A 22,213-nucleotide genomic window follows, 5' to 3' on the forward strand; every position below is an offset into this window, starting at 1 on the left:
ATATTGCATGCGAATTACTACTCAAAAATGTTGATTACAATTAAATATTGATACCTTTTGAGATAAAATATCAGCAATAACCTATCCAAATATTCACATTTCGTTTCACACACACACACACACACAAATCTCTGGCATGGGCAAGTGGGTTTTTTCCTCCCGGAAACTCGGGTTTTTCGTCTCGTAAACTCAAGAAATCGACTGTAGAACCCACATTATTTTACACATTAAGTATATTGTGTTAGGGTTAGGGACCACGAGAGGGCGGCACTTGTTGAGCCGTCTCTCTTCACTGCGTTCCGCTTAATTAGTGATAGCCTTGGGACAGCTATCTCTGATTGGCTGCCAGTGGAGATTGAACTGCCCGCTCAGTCTCCAAAAATTAGACAGGGCTAAACGGCCTCGCCTACTCCCTATGCGGGAATAAAAAGGCGTTAGCTGATTTTTTTTACTTTTTATTGTTACTTTTTAAGTCCTAATATTTTTTAAAGAGGCATGCATAAACTCATGATAACGGCCATGAGGTTGTTTATAGTCACAGTTTGAAAACTTTTCTAAGTGGTTTTTCTGCCAATTCCATTGTCAACATTTAGTGTAGAGGATTTTATTTTCGAGTTGATTTAATTTCTTTTCATTTCTTTTTCTCCCACTGTCCATTAAGAAAAAACACAAGTTGATAATGTTTGCAATTTCTGAATTATCCATTTAAAGAACTCAAGACATCATTAAACTGAAGGAAATTTATGGAAATTATGCTTCATAATCCAGTTGCAACGGTTTGTTAATTTTCCAACTTAGTAAACACACTGAAGCAAATAAATATACAAATATATAATATTAGTTTTAAAATTAACGACATTGCTTCTTATTTCATAGGCCATAGTATAGACAGCCCCAGACTGTGCAAGAGTGATTGGCTGCTTGCTGACTTCCCAAGAAGAATCAGTGATAAAATAGTGCCATCTACTTTCTGTTGGAACAGAAAAAGAATTAGAGAATTGCTTAAAAAAAAAGAAAAAAAAGAGGAAACTTTTTTCGTGTATATCGAAAATACAAATATATAAATGTTTTAATATCATTTGTTCTGAAGGAGTAGGCTGAGTTGCTTTAGCCCTATATAATTTTAGAAGAGTGGCGGGCAGCTGACCTCCATTCTTCAGCCTACACTAATGCTGGGCTCAGGTATTCAGGAGAGAGTATAGCAGACAACTGTCGCCACTCTTGACCATAAACCCTAACACTCTTATTACTGTTTTATTATTAGGGTGTAAGTTTTAATGTCGATGTTTTTTTTAAAAAAACACTGGGTTTAAGACTAGTATTAGCTGGAGAAAAAAATAACTTGACCATGTGAAAAAATGACTAATTGGGAAACAGCAGGAAAAAATACCAATGTTGTTGAAAAGCAATAGGTCTCTGCTAGCAATGAGTGTGTACTCATTGCTAGCAGAGACCTATTGCTTTTCAAAAAAAGTGCTGCCTAGCACTATTGACGAAAACAGATATGATCAAAATTATTACCAGCTAACTCCTTTTTATTCCCATATGGTGAGTAGGCGAGGCGTTTTACCTTTATCTTACTTTTGGAGACTGAATGGGCAGTTCAATCTCCACTGGTAGCCAATCATAGATAGCTGGCCCATGGCTATTACTAATTTAAGTAGCCGCAGTGAAGAGACGGCTCAACAAGTGCCATCATACTAATAAATTACCTAAAAGTAAAAACAATATATTTTGTAATGTCTGAAATAGTTTGGGTTCTATTGTCGATTTCCTTGAGTTTACGGGATGAAAAACCGAGTTTCCAGGAGAAAAAAATCCGCTTGTCCATGCCAGAGATCGACTAACTCGGGAACCGGTCGAGAAAACCTTGGGAAAGCTATCAGAGATAGCTAGCCCAAGACTATCACTAATAGCTAGACTTGAACTTAAGTCTATCTTCAGGTGGTTTAGCGCTCTGGAGTGCAAACACCACTTTCACTGAGCTACTCAGTCTTTCAATATTATTATTACTCTTATTTTTTAATGTTTATTTTAATGGTTTCATATGTACAATTATTGAAAAAGATGTTCCCACTTATGAAGTCATATAGCAGAGTGACAAAAAAGTGATATTTCAGAAAAATTCAGGGAAATATTTCAAAACGAAAAAATGTGAGAAAATTGATTAAAAATGATGTCAGTGAGAAAGAAAGATATTAAAATAAAGAAAATGCTTTGTAAACAAAACTCTGTGAATATACATCGAACTACATTATCCATAATCTTATTCCTATTTTTCCCACTTAAAAATTTAATTGTTTTAAGAAATTATGAGCGGAGACTGGACCACTATGCCCTAAAGCAAAGTTTGGTGAATCAATGCAACACATACCCAAGGTAGCAACACAGTATGTGCTACTATGCTGCAACATGCATTGCTATCCTTAGTGGTTTATTTATTTATTTTTACCTAGCATTAAAAATAACTGTGACTAGCAATGCATGATGAATGCTAAGAAATCTACAAGTTCTGATAAAGCCAGCAAAGATGTTGCCAAACAAAACTGTTCACAGCATCTTTGGAATAAAATGAAATAAAAGGTCTCTGAAGCCTTTTATTCCCCAAATCAAGTTGCCGGGCCTCTTTTAGCCATTATTACTTAAAATAAAATAAAATAAAAACAAGTAGACAGCCAATTTCCATTCTTCAGCCTTCACTAATCGTGAGCTCAAGCTAAGCTATGAGTATGGTTAAGGGGTCAAAAATTCTTCTTTCTTAAACCCTGCCTCTTTCAAGCCAATTCTCTAAGAATATGTGGACATTCCAATAATGTTTAAAAATATTCACAACCAATGGGTGCAGCATTAGAATGAATGGTAGGTGCGATCCTTCGTGGAACAGTTTTAACTGGTTCTCCGTAGCAGACAATTAAAAATCGAAACCATTCTTTATACTACCAATAGGATATAATTCTGGCTAATCTATTGACACTCTACAATATTCAGATCAGTACTTTGTTTTCCCTGAAATTAGTCGCTCCAAAAGTTGGCTTTTCCAGGTGGCATATTTCATGCTGGATCATAGGGATCCTTTGTAGACAAGTATCAGAATGTAGGTATACAACAAAATGAAAACATTTTGCAATAGTACTGATGCTACACGGAGCATGGAAGATTTCAGTATTTTAAATGGTAATGGCAACTTCTCTGAACTTAAACTTTTCTACTCGAATTGGATCATCAGACCTAAACTGCAGGTCTAGTTAGCTAAGTGATTAAAATATTTGCTCTCCAACCAACAGGCTGCAGGTTCGAATCCCGCAATGGCATGGCTGTTTGTGATTGTCCTCAGAATCCATGTTTGGTCTCCAGATCAGGTGTTCGGACTATAGAAAAGAATAAATAAAAATTCGTTAAAATTAGATAAAAAATCCTTAGTCCAGTCACAGTACAGATGCATTATAGGTTTACAAATAAATCTATGGGTTGGAGTAAAAAAATTAAAATAAATATAATAATAATAATAATGTGTACAATTTATCGTTGTAATTTATCACTCAATGATAAATTATTATATCAAATTTCAAGAATCTTGATTTTCATCAAGTTTCTTGGAATTTCTGGGTGTTTCCTTTGTTACCTGTGCTGTTTCTTGAATACTTTTATACATGCACAATATTTTCCATTCAATTAATGGATTTTCCTCAAAGATTTGACGTTGAGCTATGATTAATAAACTTAGCACAAAACTGATTCTGTTGCATGCAAAGGGAGAAGTCTCCGTCACTCATTGACATCGACGATACCTTTTGGTCGGAAGGACTGGGCTCAAATTTCTTTTAGGACTCAAAGAACCATCATAAGGAATTTTCAACTGCACGTGAGTTAGTCAATATGGAGGCAGCAGGGTTCTTCATCCCGAAAAATGGGCAAACTGGTCAGAAAATACACGCAATTATAAACATTATATACTAACTTCCATAAATTGAGTTGATTCGACTGTTATTTCAAACAACAATTACAATAACAGCATGTTAAGAGCTGCCGTGGAATAAAGTTTAAGACACTACGACATGCTAAGTTTATTAATCATAGCTCAACGTCAAATCTTTGAGGAAAACCCATTAATTGAATGGAAAATTTTATGCCTTTTACGTAGGCCTTCCAAATAAACCTGATTGGTTATATTACATGAGTTTCAGACCAAGAAAGTAATCATCCTATTGAGCATCCACACATGTGGCCTAGGATTTTTTTAAAGCAAAAACATTATAACAAACTATTAACATAAAGGCGGGTTTGGAAAAAAAATGAAAGAAAGAAAAGAATGAACGAAAAAGGGAGAAAAGAAGAAAAATACTTCAGTCCTTATTTCCCAGGATTCAGATAAAACAGATTCCAACTTAGTAAAGAAACGCTTTTGAGAAAACGATTAAAAAAGACGGATAACTGCTTCTTAGCCTGCGGAGTATAAGGATTCTAGGGAGAAGATGTAGAGCATTCCGGACCAAAATTAGTTTTCCTTTCCTTTTCGTTGTCATCAGGTGGCGCTTCTGTGAGTGAACTGAAAAAAAAAAACCACCTGTTAAGCCGTCGTGGACGTCAGCGCGTATGAGTTTTCTTACTGTGTTTTATATTTACTGTTTGATTCCGAAGAGGTAGTTTTTGAAAATTGCATAAGATGGATGAACTGTTTTAAGCAAAAATTGAAAATAAAGTAAAAGAAAAGAACCAGATATAACCGGGATAACTCGGAAAGATCATTCAACTTTTTTCGATGAACATCTGACTGTAGCGAACGTAAGCAACAAGTAAGTAACGCTTTAGTAGCATAGATAAGCAAATAACGGAAAACGGTGGTATTGCGCGCGCGTCCTCTGCCCGGAAGCTATATTTCACAGAGCTAGAGCATCCTGTTTATGATCGTTAGAGGGCAGGGGGAGGGGGGATATATTAATTCCTTGAATCATGTTCATTTTTTTAAAATATTTAATAATAATATAATATTTTTATATTATATTATTATTAAATAATATAATATATCGCATAACATTTTATGCGATATAATATTATCAGAGTATAAAGAATTTGTTCGTCAGTTATGCCGTATGCAATATTATAATATATAAAATACGACAAAAAACTCATACTTTAATCTAATCAGTTTTTTTTTTTAATATATATTTTATTTTATTTTTTTTAACGAAAACAAACCAATCAGGTAACATGTTTGCTTAGTAATGTTATATTAACTTCAATATAAGGTTGGTAATGGTTATAGTTTTTAGTCCATTGGGGGGGGGGGAGACATTTCGGATTATAGGTTATCGCATATGTTGTTTCCGACCTAGCTACAACAATGAACAGCGAAATCACAATTTAGGTTTTGTTTGCAGACTTTATCATTTTAAGCGTATTAATTGGCAAGAAATTCGCTTCGGTATGAACTTGTAGATCCTAATGATAAACGCTAATGACAGAAAACAATTTCTACCTGTGGTCAATATTTTTATATTATTGTTGTTTTTACATCAACTTTCCTAGAGTCAAAGACTCATCGAGAGAGAGAGAGAGAGAGAGAGAGAGAGAGAGAGAGAGAGAGAGAGAGAGAGAGAGAGAGGTTTATACCATTAAAAATTACTCGTACTTACATTATATAAGAAGTATACATTATTGCATTATATTGTATTACAGAAAATTTCTCCTGTCTATAACATACCAATGTAGCTTATCATATCGAAGTTTAAACTCATTCACACTCTTAGCATTCACAGCATACTTAAGCAATGCATTCCACTCATCCACCAGTCTCCACGTGAAGAAGAAAATTTCTCAACTCCTTATTCACCACTTCTTTGCGTAATTTCTAGGATGGCCTCTAGTTCTTGTCCCTTCCTTAATTTTCACTGTCTGAAAATCTCTCTCGTATTATCCATCGAGTAAATACCTCAAGAACTTAAACGTCATATCACTCCATCATATCATATCACTCCTTCGTCTTCTATTACCCAAACTCCCATATTACATGGCTCCAATCTATCCTTATAGCTAATATTCCACAGTCCGGAAATCATTTTTGTCAACCACCTCTGCACCATCTCCAAAGTATATTTTCATCCCGCTCTAAACTCCGTTGACCAGATCTTAGCACAGTAGCCCAGATGTGGTCTGATCTGGGCTTTATACAATGGAATCACTCTCATTTTATCTCTACCGATTAGTGTTAATACTGCAGCGTTCCTCCGAGTTGTCTTAATCACTTTTGCAACATTACCCTTAAGTTTTGAATTTCGACCCATCATAACCCCAAGATCCCGTCATTCCTGAACTTCCTCCAGTATACTTCCGCATATAGAGTGTGCATACCCCATCTGCAGATCCTAAAATTCAAAACCTTACATTTAGTAACACTAAACTGGTAACCCCTATTCATCTATCCATATTTCCACCTTATTCAGATCCTCCTGAAGAGCCACTACACCAGCACTACTTTTAATAATTTTCCCAGCTTCACGTCATCCGTAAACAATTGAATATCCCTTGGAATTTCAGTGACAGTATCTTGATGTAAATGTTGAAAAGTAGTGGTCCCAGTACAGAGCCCTGGGGAACTCCACTGGGCTCTGTGCTGGACCCTTTCCTTTTTCCCGATATTGCCTCTGAACACACGATCCTTCGATATCTATCAGACAACCAATTGCCAATTAACACCACCAACTTAATAGCCAAACCAATACGCTGCAGCTTCAATATCAGTTTATCATGTGGCAACCTATCAAATGCCTCCTTTGCAAAATCTAAAAAATTCACTTGCATATTGTGAAATCCATGTACTATTACAATATAAATATTCAGCAATATATCATAAATAAATCATTAAAAAGAGTTTACAAAAGCCATGAAAATGAATAATATTGAAGGTCTTTTCGATTTATCTTCGGTATATGTGTCTGTTAAATCTGTCAATACAACCCAGGAAAAAAAAAAAAAAAAGAAAAGAAAAGAAATTCAACCAGGTTCCCCTAACAACTTCATAATTCGTGTCACTTTCTTATCTGTCTCTGAGAACTTCCAGTTTCTTCGGTATTTCGCCAGTGAAAAGAAAAAATTTAGTTTCCAGTGAGGGAAAGTATAAGATCGATCGATTTGTACTGTATTAAAACAAGTTTAAGAACCATTTCTTGTACTTATTGTCGATGACTCCATGAAGCATTCAGAAAAATGAGATATATGTAAAAATACTTTCCAGTGCACTCATCTCATTTCGAGGTCTAATTTGAACTTAGATCGTTGCCCTCCCCCGAAAAATGTTATTTTTAGTTGGACCATACTATTTGGGATTGTCAAGGAACTAAATCCACGAGATGACAATCTATCATTCATGTCTGTTAACTCATATGTCGCCTTTGTTTTCTGGTTTTAACAAAGGGAGAGAGAGAGAGAGATGTTTGTCTCATTGTCTGAGCCACAAAAATTTTGACCTTTCATCCATAACTTCCATAAATCTTACTAAGTCATTCGATGTCATAGGGTATTTTATCCATGTATCCAAAATATATTATAGATTCTCAACAGGGTGAATAATATCCATTTTTTACCACATAGTAGTAGTAACAGATTAGTCTTTTTAGCACATGCAGTAAAAAAAGCAAATAAATCATGGGCTTACTGTACAGTTTAAATGAATTGTGTAATTTAATTTTCATTTCCAAAAGAGGAAGTAGAGTCAGCTCTCTCTCTCTCTCTCTCTCTAATGGCAATTTTTTTTTTTTTTTTTTTTAGAAATCGGTAGGCAGCTGTAAGAGGTATCTCATTATTGTAATCTATATTTAATGTGTACTAGTTTCGATTTTGCAAGACCAAAAGTTCTAGTTTTTTTAACTGGAAAACAAACCTACTTGCTACTGCCAAAGATCGATTCAATCAGGAATAGGGTTAAAAAAAAAAGGAGCCTAGAAAACGTGCCTCTGGTCGACGACTAGAATGGAATCTAAACTATGGTATTTTTTCTGCAGACCTAAGATCATAACAGTTATCAGGAGGGACTTTGCAGACTACTGCATCAGCACTAATTTAAACGACCCAACCCACCAATGAAGAAAATACAGGATTATGGTTTGATGTTCCAAGTGTGAGACCATGGTGCATACCCTCTCCACAATTATCCATCATTTATATGGATCCCATTGCATACCCTCTCCACAATTATCCATCATTTATATGGATCCCATTGTGAAGGAAAGTGTCATTAGGCTTGATATTAAAATTGGAGAAATTCAACTTATTTGCATACTTTATGCAAATAATATTATACCCCTTAATAAATCCAGTGCAAGTCTTCAAGGTTCTTTAACCAAATTGAATAACTTCAATAACAAATCTGTTATTGAAGTTATTATGAAATTAATATGAAAATCAGCCACTAAAATGCAAAGGCTATGAAAATAGTCAAGAACATTGAAAACATTAATGGGGAACTTCTATAACAAGTGAAATAACTGTTGTCTGTTTCCAAATTAAATATGGGAATAGACAACAGAATAAGCAAAGGTGGAATATGAGAGAAATCAGTCAAAACACTAAACTAGCGGTATACACAACAGTTTTCAATTCATAAGCCCACGGATCTCTGGATCTGTGGGCTTATGAATCTGTGAGCTGAATTAGAAATAAAACTCTTGATCTAAAACTGGAGACCACACATATGGGAGTTCTGAGAAAAATCTGGAAGGGGATGAACAGATGGCATCAGCTACAAAATCATATTAAATATGAAGATACTAGAGAGGAACTTGACATGAGCATTCAAGAATATTCATGTGAGCACAACTAATCTCAGGTGGTATGTGAAATGTTAAATGGTCATTTAAACAGAAAGAGAGGGAAGGTTAGTAAAACGAATGTTTAAATGCCAAGATGGCAGGAAAGAGAACCAGAAGAAAGCCAAGATATAGGAGGATTGATGTAATCAGAAGTACCCTATAAGACATAAATAGCAGATATGACAATATTGGAGTTCTGACAGATACTATCGGAGAAAAATTACCTATACGAAGTTAGTAATAATATACACTCTTCGTGTAATACTATTCTGTGAGGGTGGTCTGAAAAGTTCTCAGCCTCGACCATAGATGGCAACAGTATCGGCATTATTTTTTTAAGTTGGAACATCTGTCATAAGCATCCATGTGAAATTGTAAGTCATTGTATCAAGTAGTTTGCTTTATGCAGCTGTCTGAAGCAAAAGTGTTGTCTGTATCCCTTGAAATGGATAAACTTGCGTATCGTGCGGTTATAAAATTCTTTGTAAAAGAAGATTTAACGCCAAGAGAAATTCATTTGAAGTTCATAAAAGTTTATGGGCACTCTTCTCCTTCTTTTTCGACAATTAAGAAATGGGCTGCCGAGTTTAAACCTGGCCGTACCAGCCCTGAAGATGATCCACGTCAAGGACATCCAAAAAGTGTAACAACACCAGAAATCATTGATCAAGTGCACGATATGGTATTGGATGACCGGCGAGTCAAAGTGCGTGAAATTGCTGAGACTATAGGCATTTTGAAAGAACGTGTAGGATATATTTTGCATGGAGATTGCAAATGAAAAAACTTTGTGCAAGATGGGTGCCGTTGCTCACAGCGGATCAAAAAGGCACTCGCATGAAAATCTCTGAACAGTGCTTGGAGCATTTTAACAAGAATAAAACTGATTTTGTGCTTCGATTTATTACTATGGATGAGACTTGGATTCACCATTACACACCAGAATCCAAACAGCAGTCAAAACAGTGGACAGAAACCTGTTGTTCAGCGCCAAAGAAGACAAAGTCTATTCCATCAACAGGAAAGGTCATGGCATCAGTGTTTTGGGATGCTAAAGGCATTTTGTCTACGAAGTATCTTGAAAAGGGTAAAACCAGGAAATATTATTCTGTTCTTTTAACCAGACTAGACGAAACATTTCGTGTGAAAAGACCCGGTTTGCAGAAGAAAAAAATCATCTTTCATAAGGACAATGCATCTGCCCACAAAGGTGTTTTGGCAATGGGAAAATTTAAGGGATCTGCACTATGAAATTGTTAGAACATCCACCCTATTCCCCAGATTTGGCTCCCTCTGACTTCTATCTCTTCCCAAAACTAAAACTCTTCCTCGCTGGTCAGCGTTTTTCTTCGCATAAAGAAGTGTAGAGGGGTATTTTGTAGATCTTACTGAGAACCACTACAGGGACGGGATAATGGCGCTGGCATAAATGTATTAGTCTTAATGGAGATAATGTTGAAAAATAAAAATAATTTTGAAATTATAAATTCGTTTTTCATTGTTAGGCCGAGAACTTTTCAGACCACCCTCGTAGTAGCCTGTATAGCCTGTTAGGGCACTATCAAGAATTTAATGATTAACCCGCTGAACTAAGAAGGCTTGTACAGTTCTTGGATAGTAGGATACCTTCTATGCCGTTCTGAATTCTTGTTTCTTGTAATATTTAGAATATCTACTGCATTAAGTAATAGAGTTCCGCAAGAATTGCTTAACTGGCCACTGCACTATCCCATCATGTAAAAGGAACATAAAATATCACTAAATTAAAATAATAACAATTTCAACATGTGCCCTGGCAGGCAAACTTGACACTAATGCTTATTTTTCACAAAGTGAAAATAGCATTTGTGTTCACTGGTTGCGCAAAATATTCCTCTGTCTCACATAAAGTAAAAGTAGTGCTTTTGTTATAAGAAATATTACTCAACAAATTTTTATGGAATTTTTTAAAGGAATGTTTAAAGATCAAAACTGTAAATACCATATTGTAAAAATTAGTCATTATTGTTATGTTACTTTCTTCCAGTTTCATTCGCTGATTGCCTTGAGAAAAAATTAAGCACGTATTATACATTATCTTTTATCTTTCTTTACGTTAGTCAGTGACCATATCCTAACTTTTTATTCTTTTAAGCGGCTACTCTTGTAAGCGTAATTTCCACATTCCGAAATCCAGCAAAGTACGGTGTGGAATGGTATAGATTGATAAAGGAGATATTACAAATTCAATACTCGACCTTTTATTATTATTATTATTATTATTATTATTATTATTATTATTATTATTATTATGTTTTGGCGCCTCCGTAGTGCAGAAGGTGAGTTAGCCGATCTCATTCGAAGGAAGTTTAGTTTTTTTCCCTCACGGAAACTTCGGTTTTCATTCCGCACACAGGAAAATCGGCCAAAGAATTCGCACAATTTACAAACAGTACTATTGGTGGGCGGTGGGCGGTTTTATAATAATAAAACTCGACCTTTTATTATTATTATTATTATTATTATTATTATTATTATTATTATTATTATTATTATTATTATTATGTTTTGGCGCCTCCGTAGTGCAGAAGGTGAGTTAGCCGATCTCATTCGAAGGAAGTTTAGTTTTTTTCCCTCACGGAAACTTCGGTTTTCATTCCGCACACAGGAAAATCGGCCAAAGAATTCGCACAATTTACAAACAGTACTATTGGTGGGCGGTAGATGGCATTGTATGGATGAAACATTAAGTACTAGAGACAGAGTTTTGTGTGGAGCGGAGTACCCTCCCGCGATGAGTCTTGGATACCTTGGGGATGACATGTAATAATAATATTATTATTAATAAAGCTAAATTATTTTCCAAGTTAAAAAAAATATTACTCACAAATCTTACATTTACCAGTTTACTATTTTTTTTATGACTGCATTAACTTTTTTCTTAGGAAATGCAGGATTTTCTCCCCTCCCAGAAAGAAAAAAAAAAAGTTTTTCTCTCCTCAACACGCGCACCATCGCGTTCTCTTTGCAAACAGACGTCTGTTGAATAATACCCCCCCCCCCCCGTTGCCAAACATATGCACGTGCCTGGTCTAAAGCTAAATACTCAACCAACTACAACCTATCCTCGTAATCTTCATCAGTATATCCTAGAACGCGGTTAGTCAAGTTTCTGATTACAAATTACTATTTGAGCATGTTGGAAATGTCTTCTCAATACTGCTCCGATTCTTTGCTTGTTCATCCAGCGATTGTCATGTTTATAATTTGGATTTCAAATTCCTTTTTTTTTTTCATTCCTCGTGAGAATTTTTACTTATTTTGAAATTTTCGCTAGCTTTTACTGTAACTACCATGATTCCCCCCCCCTACACCCACCCACCCATTATGGGTTTCACCATACGTAACTATCGTATGCACTCCAGCCACTTTTCTCTTCCGATTACTAGTTTTTAAGGGTAAATTTGAATCTTCTCAAGCCAGTTTAGTCCATTGTGCAACATGAAGCGTCAGCTGGAAACCACAACAAACCAACCGATAACTGCTTCATTCGTAATATTAATATAAATATTTAAAATTTATCCATGAAAATTTCAAAAATGGCTTCAATACCAACTTAATATCAGTGTTGAAACCATATTTGAAATTTTCGTTTACATGAATGAAACATCATCTTATTACTCAAGGAGATTCGTGGTATTAATTTATCAGTGAAAATAAGGAGTAATTTTTATTTAGTTTTGAATGTTACTGTTACCACTTTTTTTTTTTTTAAATCGAAGATAGGTGGTACTTAATGGCAATTTTTAGTTTCACCTCATTCATCAGGATTTTCGTAATTTAAATTTAAAAAATTTACGAAAATATCTTGATTAAGATATTTTCGTAAATTTTTCTTAAATTTCTTTCATTCTCATATTTAATATGCACAGTGACCAGTGGAAAAAAAAAATTGAGGATAGGCATAACAAGTTGTACTGCTATTATCCATTAATAATTGTTTTAACACTACAAGAATGGGTTTAACTTCTGGATGGATTCTATGCTACTCTTTCTGCAATGCATATTGCATGCAAGTGATTCTGGTAGAAGTTTTGTATCATGCACCTTTCAGAATACTATCAGCATTCGATAGGATTCCAATTATTGCACTCCAATTCATTCTTGAACCTTTTGGGTTGAAGAATAGAAACGCTATTGTCCTCCTGGAAGTGTTATATGTAATGCATTTTCGTATAGAAACCATAAATATGTGTGCGGAGTACTGCAGTACATTGTTTGTCCCATAAAAGACCTGCCAGAGTATATTATATCCTTTTCATTCTGTGCCAAACAAGAGATATGGCAAGGGTTTGACTTTCCTCACATCTATCGTTTTCTGCAATTCAGCTTCCCATGCGGAAGTAATTTTCTTTAGTTGATTGATTGTGCACGTTCCATAACTCATTTTCTCCACTTGAGCCAATGCAGCTGGACAAAGTACCAAAGATTTGCAATCGGTAGCAATCTTATCCACACATTACATGTGTGGATAAGATTGTATCCACCAACAGTTTCGAAAATGATACGCACCCTCTACAGGCTGGATTCATATCAGTAATTCATTTAAACTATATTGTTAATGTCACTTCTTCCACAGAGCTCACAGGAGAGCTTTTGTCTCTAAGCTGTGGACAGAATCGATGGAGTGTTCCAATGGGTATAGTCGGTTGCTCTTGATATTACGGAACAATTTTTATGTCAATTCCATTCCTGTACGGTTGTAAATATGGATTAAGCACATCAGTATCGTGGATAAGTTGAGGATTAGATAATCTGGGGACACTACTCCAGAGATCAATGATGAAACTTTCATGCCACTTCAGGCCCACAACGAGGATGAAGAACAATCATCTACTACTTAAAGAAATCTCCAGAAACGTTTCTACAGTAGAATTTACATCTATAGCTGCCTTTAGATTGGAGAGCAAAAATGCTGTCTAGTCTGTCCACCAGGCCGACGATTTGATTGGGTTGGGCACGAAGGTCTTCTGAGCAAGATCCCTTACACTTTGCAAATTGGCGTCATTTCTTTTCGGATGGATTTTTGCTTTTTTGATTGTTTATAACCCCCCGACGCTTCCTTCTTTCATTGACGACAAATTCCATTGATAATTCATGAGAGGGGCGCTGACCTGCAGAGGTGGAAGGGTTGTCATTCCGTTGTATAGGTCTCTGATCGGACCACACTTGGACTGTTGTTCTCAGATTTGGTCCCCGGGATTTTGGGGGATGGATTGACTGTGGAAGGGGTACAGGGACGGATGACGGGGGTGGTTTCGGGACTGTGCAGTTTTGGTTGTGGGGATTGGCTGGGGGAGTGTGGACTGCGGAGTTTGGTGGATGGAGGAAGGAGAGGTGATATGATTGAGACTTTTGAACTGTTGAGAGGTGGTTGCAGGGTTGACGCTGGGGAGTTCTTTCGCTTGGTTGAGCAGCCGGGGGAGTGGTGACGGGGGGAATCCCTGGGGATTGCGGGGGGATGTGAGCGGGAGGGTGAGGGGTGGTTGAACCGTGGAATGGATTGGTGGGGGGCCGGAACGGTCAGTGAGTTTAGGGAGTGGTTGATAGACTTTGTGTTTCTTAGAAGGGACTGCCCCTCGATGAGTCTTGACAGACTTTATGTTCTTAGGAAGGACCTCCCACGATGAGTCTTTTGACTCCATGGAGGCCTGAATAATAATAATAATAATAATAATAATAATAATAATAATAATTCCCGATAACAGTGCTCTTCAGTCTTTCTTTAACCATCTTACCGGCCATTATCGATCAAATACGTATCCATCATGTATTTCAATGTAAAATCAATGGTATTACAATTTTAATATGCACTTGACGTCTATAGACGTCAAGTGCATATTAATAACCTTGACGTCTATAAACATCTTGGCCGGTAGCATGGTTAAAGAAACCTTGTGATATACATGCAAGCAACGCTTTCAGAATGTCAACAATTCATGCAAAACTAACTTCTAATACGGACGGATCTGCATACCAAATTTTGGAATAGAAATTCATATTGGAAGAAATGCAAGAACAGAATTGTACTGTGTTTCCATAAAATTCAAAACAGTTCATTGCAAGAAAATTCACCGAAAATTTTCGATGACTTATGAAAGGAAAATCATCGAATCAGTTATTTTCTCAAGAAATATTATTTTTACATTTTCATAGAGATTACTGGTATTATTTAACGAAGTAGGCCTTATGAACATTTTTACAAACATTGAAAACTAAGTTGCGAAACCTATAACACAGCGATGTCCTCTTGTACTAACAAGTGATTAAGGAGAAAGAAGGAATGAAGGAACTTACCGATGTGTTTCTCGAGCAGCTGTCCTAGGCTTTGAGCAAAACAGTGTGAGGAAGGTTGTTCTAAAAAATAACGATCAGTGGAATGAAAGAATGAGAAGTTGGTTTAGTAAATTCGAAGCTAAATAATGTGTGGATGCAGCTGCTTACGTTTTTACAAGCTTACTGGAAAACAGTGTCTATGAAAATACCTGTAAAAAAAAAAAAGGGGGGGGGGAGTAAATAAGAGCAGTCTTTTTTTTTTTTTTTTACAGGTATTTTCATAGACACTGTTTTCCAGTAAGCTTGTAAAAACGTAAGCAGCTGCATCCACACATTATTTAGCTTCGAATTTACTAAACCAACTTTTTTTTTTTTTTTTCGCCTTAAGGAATCGAACCCGATATCAGCTTTTTCCTTGAAAATCAAAAATTCACTTCTGGGATGTAGTTGTTTAAGTACTCCGTGGTGTGTTCGTACTTTATAGAAGTTATTATCAATGGATACACAACTATTACTAACATGCTTTTCGGGTACCCGTGACTCTCTCGTCAACTTGAGGTACTTGAAAGCGAATATTTTCCTCTTCTGCCAGAAGAAGTAACAATTCCAGTATTTAGCATTTTCAAACCTTGTGTCTGCAAACTGATGCGAGCCACAGATCGTTTCTTTTGATTTTTTTTTTTTTTAAATCTATTTTATTTTTTATTGTTACAGATAGCATAAATTGTGCCACCCACCGTGTACCTCGCTTTCTTCTTTGCTTGTTATATCCAAATCTAATGAACGACTGATGCGCAAGTAGGCATGTGTACATTATTTCTTCTGATCACAATAAATCGTATCTTCTTGGTTTTGCAGCTCTTCGTTTTAATTTGGGGCTTCTTATTGGGTATTTTTCTTGTTTACTTGCAATTTTTGAATTTTAGAGTACTATTCGCATCCCTCTCTGCTTTCCTTCACTCGCAGATTACTCTGCGATAAAGTAATTCAAACTTATTTCGCCAGATAAGAGGTTTTCATGCCCGCTTTATCATCGGGCAAACATATCTCATATGGCATTTGTTGAATGTTCTGATTATATGCTCGAGTTTTCCATAAGCTGAATAAATCCTAAACTTCCGGACCAGTGTCCTTTTTGGTTTGCATGCATCCTGGTTATCTCATGAACTGTATATCTTACGAGATTTGCTCTTGACTGAACCTTGGCTTTGATTGTCACAGTTTTCCGTTCACTATCTTTGAATTCAGGTCACATATCTTCCTGGGTTCCCAAATAACTAGATTTGTAAATTTTCTAACGTTAACCGATTGTTAACAACTCAGAGCACCAGTAATTGCAAGTTTTCTAGTATAACATGATGAGCAACTACAACTTTACAGTTGCCCCAAAAAAATAAATTTTGTTAAACGATTCTGATAGTTCCATGTAAATTTGTATTGTTTGACCATATTTAAAATTAAATTGTTCAAAAATTATCGATTTCGAAATCAAACGTTTCGAGCACAAGTTTGCTTGATACAGCTTGCTTAAAATATGTGAAAATCAATCAGGGCCGTTGTTAGGATATATGCCGCCTCTTGACTAGTGCTATTTTGCTGCTCCTAAATTCAAGAAAGCATATGTTTAAAAAAAAAAGTATTTTTATGACTGAGATACAATTTTTTTCTGGTTTTGCCGCCCTCCAAACTTGCTGTTCCTAGGCATTTCTTAGTTAATGGCTTCGTATTTGTAACTATTTTTCCGTCGTGCCTGATTTTTAAATGTACATCGAATAATTTATATTTGATCAGATAAAACTGATTGATTCATCCTCACCTATAGGCATTCATCCAGCTATCGATGACGTATAATCTTTAAAATCGAGACATTCTATTTTCTGTTTTGCTCTGACTTCTTTGAATTGATTTGAGAATTTGTAATACTGTATTGTCTAAGAGGGCCTCCATAGCTAAGTCGGTAACTACCATGCTCTGTGGTTTGAAAGACCTGAGTTCGAATTCCGGGATGCGAAGAACCACATTCTTCATTATAAGGGCTTTTCAACTAAAAGTGAGTTAGTCGGTCACATATGAAGATGGAAGGATTTTACTTCTTCAAAGGTAAAATTCTGCTTTTTTTTTTTTCCATCCAGCAAGACAGATAAATTAGCGAGACCTGCAACTGACAGCCATAGCAAACAATGCGGATAGGATTAAATACCCTGTCAGAGCATTAATTAAGATTTTTATAAAATTAATATATTTGGCGAGGAGGATATATGTCTTTGATGAATAAGTTATTACTTTCTTCCAATATTCCCTCTAGTTTTTGCTGTCTATGGATGCATAAAAAACATTTGAACGGAAGTTTCCAATCTCAGACTCAATGTGTGCGGTAGTCTGTGCTCATAATAGCGAAAGTGACAAGCCACAAACCCTGAAGTAATTCTCTTAAATCCTTGTGGATACAAAAATCCATCACCGTTTGTACGAGTTCAAGTGTGAATCTAAACAGCAAACACTCGAAACAAATATGCCTTTGCAACTTGCTGTCAACGTCAGTTCACCCACATAGCGCAGGCTAAATGTAACTAATTAGAATGCATGGCGTTGGAATAGGTTAGAGTAATATTGGAGTCCAGACATTGGAGAAATTAATAAATAAAATAAGTGACAAGCATGATTTATCATACAGTTCGTTTTTATAGTACGTTCAAAAATTATTAGCTGCAAATTACACATAGCTAGAAATTCTGAAAGGAAAAATTTTGTGCAAAATAGAACAAAATAGGCATTATTGGTCAAGAATTTGCCCGCTTGTTAGCGATAAAGGTTTCGAACTTGTGCCATGTGAAACAGAAAACACCAGTGAAACAGCGGGCACAAATAAGAAATCTAACTTTGTTTTTAGAACCAAAAATACAGAAAGGAAGTAATAGAGTTCCAATAGAAATAGTCGTATTCCTCACATTCGACCTTGCCAATTACCAGTACTGTACAAATTAGTATTCAAATTCTTCGATTATGTGCACATCTCATTAATATTCGAAACGAATTATTTTGTAGTAATTGCTCTGAATATTATGTTATAAAAATAAAAATAAATCTTCTATCGCCTTCATCATCATCATCATCATCAAATTCCTAACATGTTTCATATCATATCCTGTATCATATCCTATCATCATATGCATGTAGTATCATATCCTATCATTTCATGTAGTACTATCATATCGCGTAAACCCCTTGGGGGTGTACAGGATATGATAGTACTACATGAAAAATTTACATCATTACTAACTTCCTATCTACAATATCCCTCCAAATCAGTCTGTTACCTGTCAAGACTCAAACATTATCAGATCTTATATTTCTATCGTCTAAGGCACTTTGTACCGTATCAATCCACCTACATCTTGGTCTTCCTCTGGGTCTTTTTCCTGCCAACCTGGCAGAGAACACTTGTTTTGCTAGTCTTTCCTCTCCCATTCTGCTTAAGACCATACCACCTGAGATTAGCTCTGCTAACGCATTCCTGGATGCTGACAATGTCAGGTTTTTTTCCTAATATCCTTCTATCGCCTTTTATTCCCTAAAGGAAGTAGACGGAACTCCTTTAGCTCTGACTAACTTTTTTGGAAACAGATGGGCAGCCAGTCTTCAACCTTCAATGATGGCGAGTTCGAGTTATCAATAAATCAAGGCTCTTCAGGAGTGAAAGAGTACGATAGACATCTGTAGTTACTGTTGCTGTGAGCTCTAACACGCGTATAATTTTCTGTAATTGTGATTCTACGGTAGATTTTTTTTTTTTTTTTTTTTTTTTTTTGAGATGCGGAGTTAAGAAACCTACTTTCCCTCATCGGAGATAAGCTAACTAGCCCCCCCCCCCAAAAAAAAAGGTTTAGAAAAATATCCTCTGGTCAGCTACTAAAATCGAACTTATAATTACGGTCTTTCTTACTCCCTAGCGCTATGGATTCAAATACCATTTCCATAAGTTTACACAGTTGACTACGAATGGGATAGCGTCATGTTTTTGACGCCATCCCATTGGTATTTTTGCTATAGGTCTGTCTTCTCAAGACATTTTAATTTTTTAAGGTTGATCCATAGGAGCGCATATTTGGAGGTGTACGAACAACCGACAACGGCGAATTTCGATCAATGCACCACCATAGTAGTAGGAAGGCTCAAAGGTCGCACTTCTTAAATTTCGTTCTAAAATTTTTCCTGTAACATCCACTTGCGAAAATTTTGAGTTTCAATATTTTTCTGTTAACATGCAATAAAAGTTTTCATTTAAGACTTTTCACTCTCGGTAGTGTAATTTTCAAGGATAAAATGGCTTTAGGAAGAAACTGAAAAAATTGAAAATACCCTTGCTTGTATTTGAATAAAGAGCTGGAGTGCAACACTTCAATTTTGCTTGCAGAAAAGTAACAGGTTGATTTCGTGCTATGAAATATTGCAGTGGCTGCCAACCGCCTATTCTTAGGCTTCTATCTCCGCCTACAGTTAATTTTTGGGAAGAAAACGTTCGCCGCTGACGTCTGTGATCGACTAATTTAGTCTCAGTTGACAAGATAGATTAAAAAAAAAGAAAAGAAAAGAAAAAGAGAAAGAGTTCGTCTCATAGGTTCTTATTCTTGCTGAGAACCTATACGGCTTTTCTACCTGACACCACGGAATTAAGAAAATAACCGAACAGTTCCCTGCATTGAATAGATTTTAAGAAATCTGTTTTCTAATTTATCATTTCTGTTTTTTAAATTTTATTCGAATTCGTTGTAATTCTGTATTCTTTAGATTTTTGTAATTTCTAGTTTTTACTTATCACGGTACAGTATAAAATTGGTGCCATACGTCGGTAACCTGGACGGTCTCGAGCAGTGTGATTGGCTGAAGTAATTTGGACATGCGCATTATTTCTACGCTCCTTTCGTTGCTAAGCAACTTCGAATCTTTTAATTCCAGAAAACTTCATTCTTTTCAAGGCTTTGTAGTAAAATTCGTTTAGCATATGAATTGACAATTGACAATTGACATTTATGACTTTAGGGGTGAAGCAAGATGCTTTTCATATTCCCCGCTATCTGTTGTGGTTACAGTGAAGGTAAAATTTATGAGCAGATTGCTCGCCCTGAAAGAGCATGGAGATTATGCATCACTAAAGGAGGCTAATATAGCTTTTGGTCTTCTATATTTGAATATGTCCGTTGCCTCGTATGCTGCAGCTTGCTGAACCAAATCGTTGGGATGTGTGGACGTCTTTAGGAAAAACTTGGATGCTAAGGATTGTAGAAAAGAGAAAATATAGGGAATATTTGTGTCTCTGTGGAGTTGATTGTTTCTAACATACCACGGGGCGTTCAGAATCATTCTCAAGCACTTGTTCTGTACTCGCTGTATTTTGATAATGTTAGCATTAGAGGTGTGGCTCCAGGCCGGAGAGGCATGTTTATAGGACGAATTGTCATCAGGTATAGTTGATGAGTCTAATGACTCCTGGAGTTGCCCGTAATAATAATAATAATAGTTGCAATTTGATTCTGTTGCTGAGCTTGCTATTTCTATTAATTAGCGGATAGATCTGAGCTATGGCTTTAGATGCCTTTGTGCACGCAGACTTAGTGTGCTGATTGAAAGATAGCTATTTGTCGAGAATCACACCCAGGTAATTTGCTTCTGTCTGCCAGGGAATTTTAGTATTGAATAGTAACACATCTCCTACAGGAGACATTGGCCTTTTTGAGAAAAGAACGGCTGAGCTTTTCTGGAGGTTGACTTCCAATCTCCACTTAGAGAACCAACCCTCCAGCTTTAGAATGTTTTCTTGAAGCTTTCTGGTAATGAAATGGGGGGGGGGGGTTTGAGAGATCTGGTTAGTATTGCTGTATCGTCTGCATACAGGGCCAAAATGGAAGTCATTGGATTGTGTGGGATGTCTGACATGTATATAGAGAACAGCAATGGAGCCAGTAGAGATCCCTGCGGCACTCCAGCAAAGATGTGGCTCTGGGAGGATGTAGAACCGTTGATTTTTACTTGCATTGATCTATTCTGAAGATATGAATGGATTAAGTGAACCATTTTTAGTGAGGTACCGGCTGAGATAAGTTTGTGCAGGAGTCCAAAATGCCAGATTTTGTCAAATGCTTTGGATAAGTCTAGGAAAACAGCGCCTGTGCACTGGTGCCAGTTGTAGCTGGTGGTGATGTATTCCACAATTCTGTGGATTTGCTGGGTAGTACTATGGTGTTGCCTGAAACCAAACTGTTCTTTAGAGAGGATGTTTAGGTCATTTACTGAGGTTTGGAGTCGTGAGAGGATGACCTTTTCTGCAACCTTACCCGATTTGAGATAAGCCTGATTGGACGATAATTTTGCGGTAGGTGTGGGTCTTTGCCCGGCTTATGTGTAGGAATTACGTCAGCCAGTTTCCAGGTGGAAGGAAAATAGTGAAATCTTAAAATTGCATTTATTATACTGGTCAGGTGCACTACTGCTTTTCGGGGCAGAAGTTTAATCACCCGATTAGTAATGCCGTCTGGCCCAGGAGCTTTTTTGTTCTTTAATTTTTTAATAATGTCATATAACTCAGCAGGTGATGTTGGTGCAATATGGTCAGTGCTGGAGATAGGAAGTTTGAGTGAATGTCTGACCTTCCTGTGAATCTTATATATGTGGTCAAAGTCAAGGTTTCCATACGAAGGCCTGTATTGCTCCTCTAAGTTGTGTGCTATAACTTCTGCTTTGTCTACATCTGTGTGAGCAAGGCCCTGGTCAGAGAATATTGGGCGAAGGGATCTGTCTTTGTTTTTGATATTTTTCAGTAGTCCCCAGATGGAGTGATCAGTAGATGAAATGGAGGATAACTTTTTATCCCATACTTGGTCTCTATGGGCTTTGAGCGCATCTCTTACTGCCCCATTTAATCTGTTTAGATGTATTTTATCTTGTGGTGCACACGTGTTACGGTATCTTTTCCTAGCTCTGTTTTTGTCTCTGATCAAGTTCATGATGTCTTCAGGCAAACGATCTGGCTTGTGGGCAGATTTGTAGGAGGAAGCTACCTTTATAGCAGAATTAATTTGTTGTGTGAGATTTCTAAC

The 22,213-nt window shown here is 36.4% G+C and overlaps 1 protein-coding gene across 1 annotated transcript in view; it reads left to right on the forward strand.

Moving 5' to 3' along the window:
- The first annotated feature begins 4,583 nt into the window (after positions 1 to 4,583).
- The window catches only part of LOC150109381 (ras-related protein Rab-27A-like), a 122,260-nt gene continuing 104,630 nt past the window's right edge, over positions 4,584 to 22,213 (forward strand). The window contains exon 1 of the mRNA XM_090407795.1: positions 4,584 to 4,793. The gene's annotated coding sequence lies outside the window, so the exon portion shown is untranslated. The remainder of the gene's footprint in view (positions 4,794 to 22,213) is intronic.

The sequence above is a fragment of the Typopeltis vanoorti genome, chromosome 2 (genome assembly GCF_054136105.1).
Source record: "Typopeltis vanoorti isolate ZY-2024b chromosome 2, IOZ_Tvanoo_1.0, whole genome shotgun sequence".
NCBI classification, from domain to species: domain Eukaryota; kingdom Metazoa; phylum Arthropoda; class Arachnida; order Uropygi; family Thelyphonidae; genus Typopeltis; species Typopeltis vanoorti.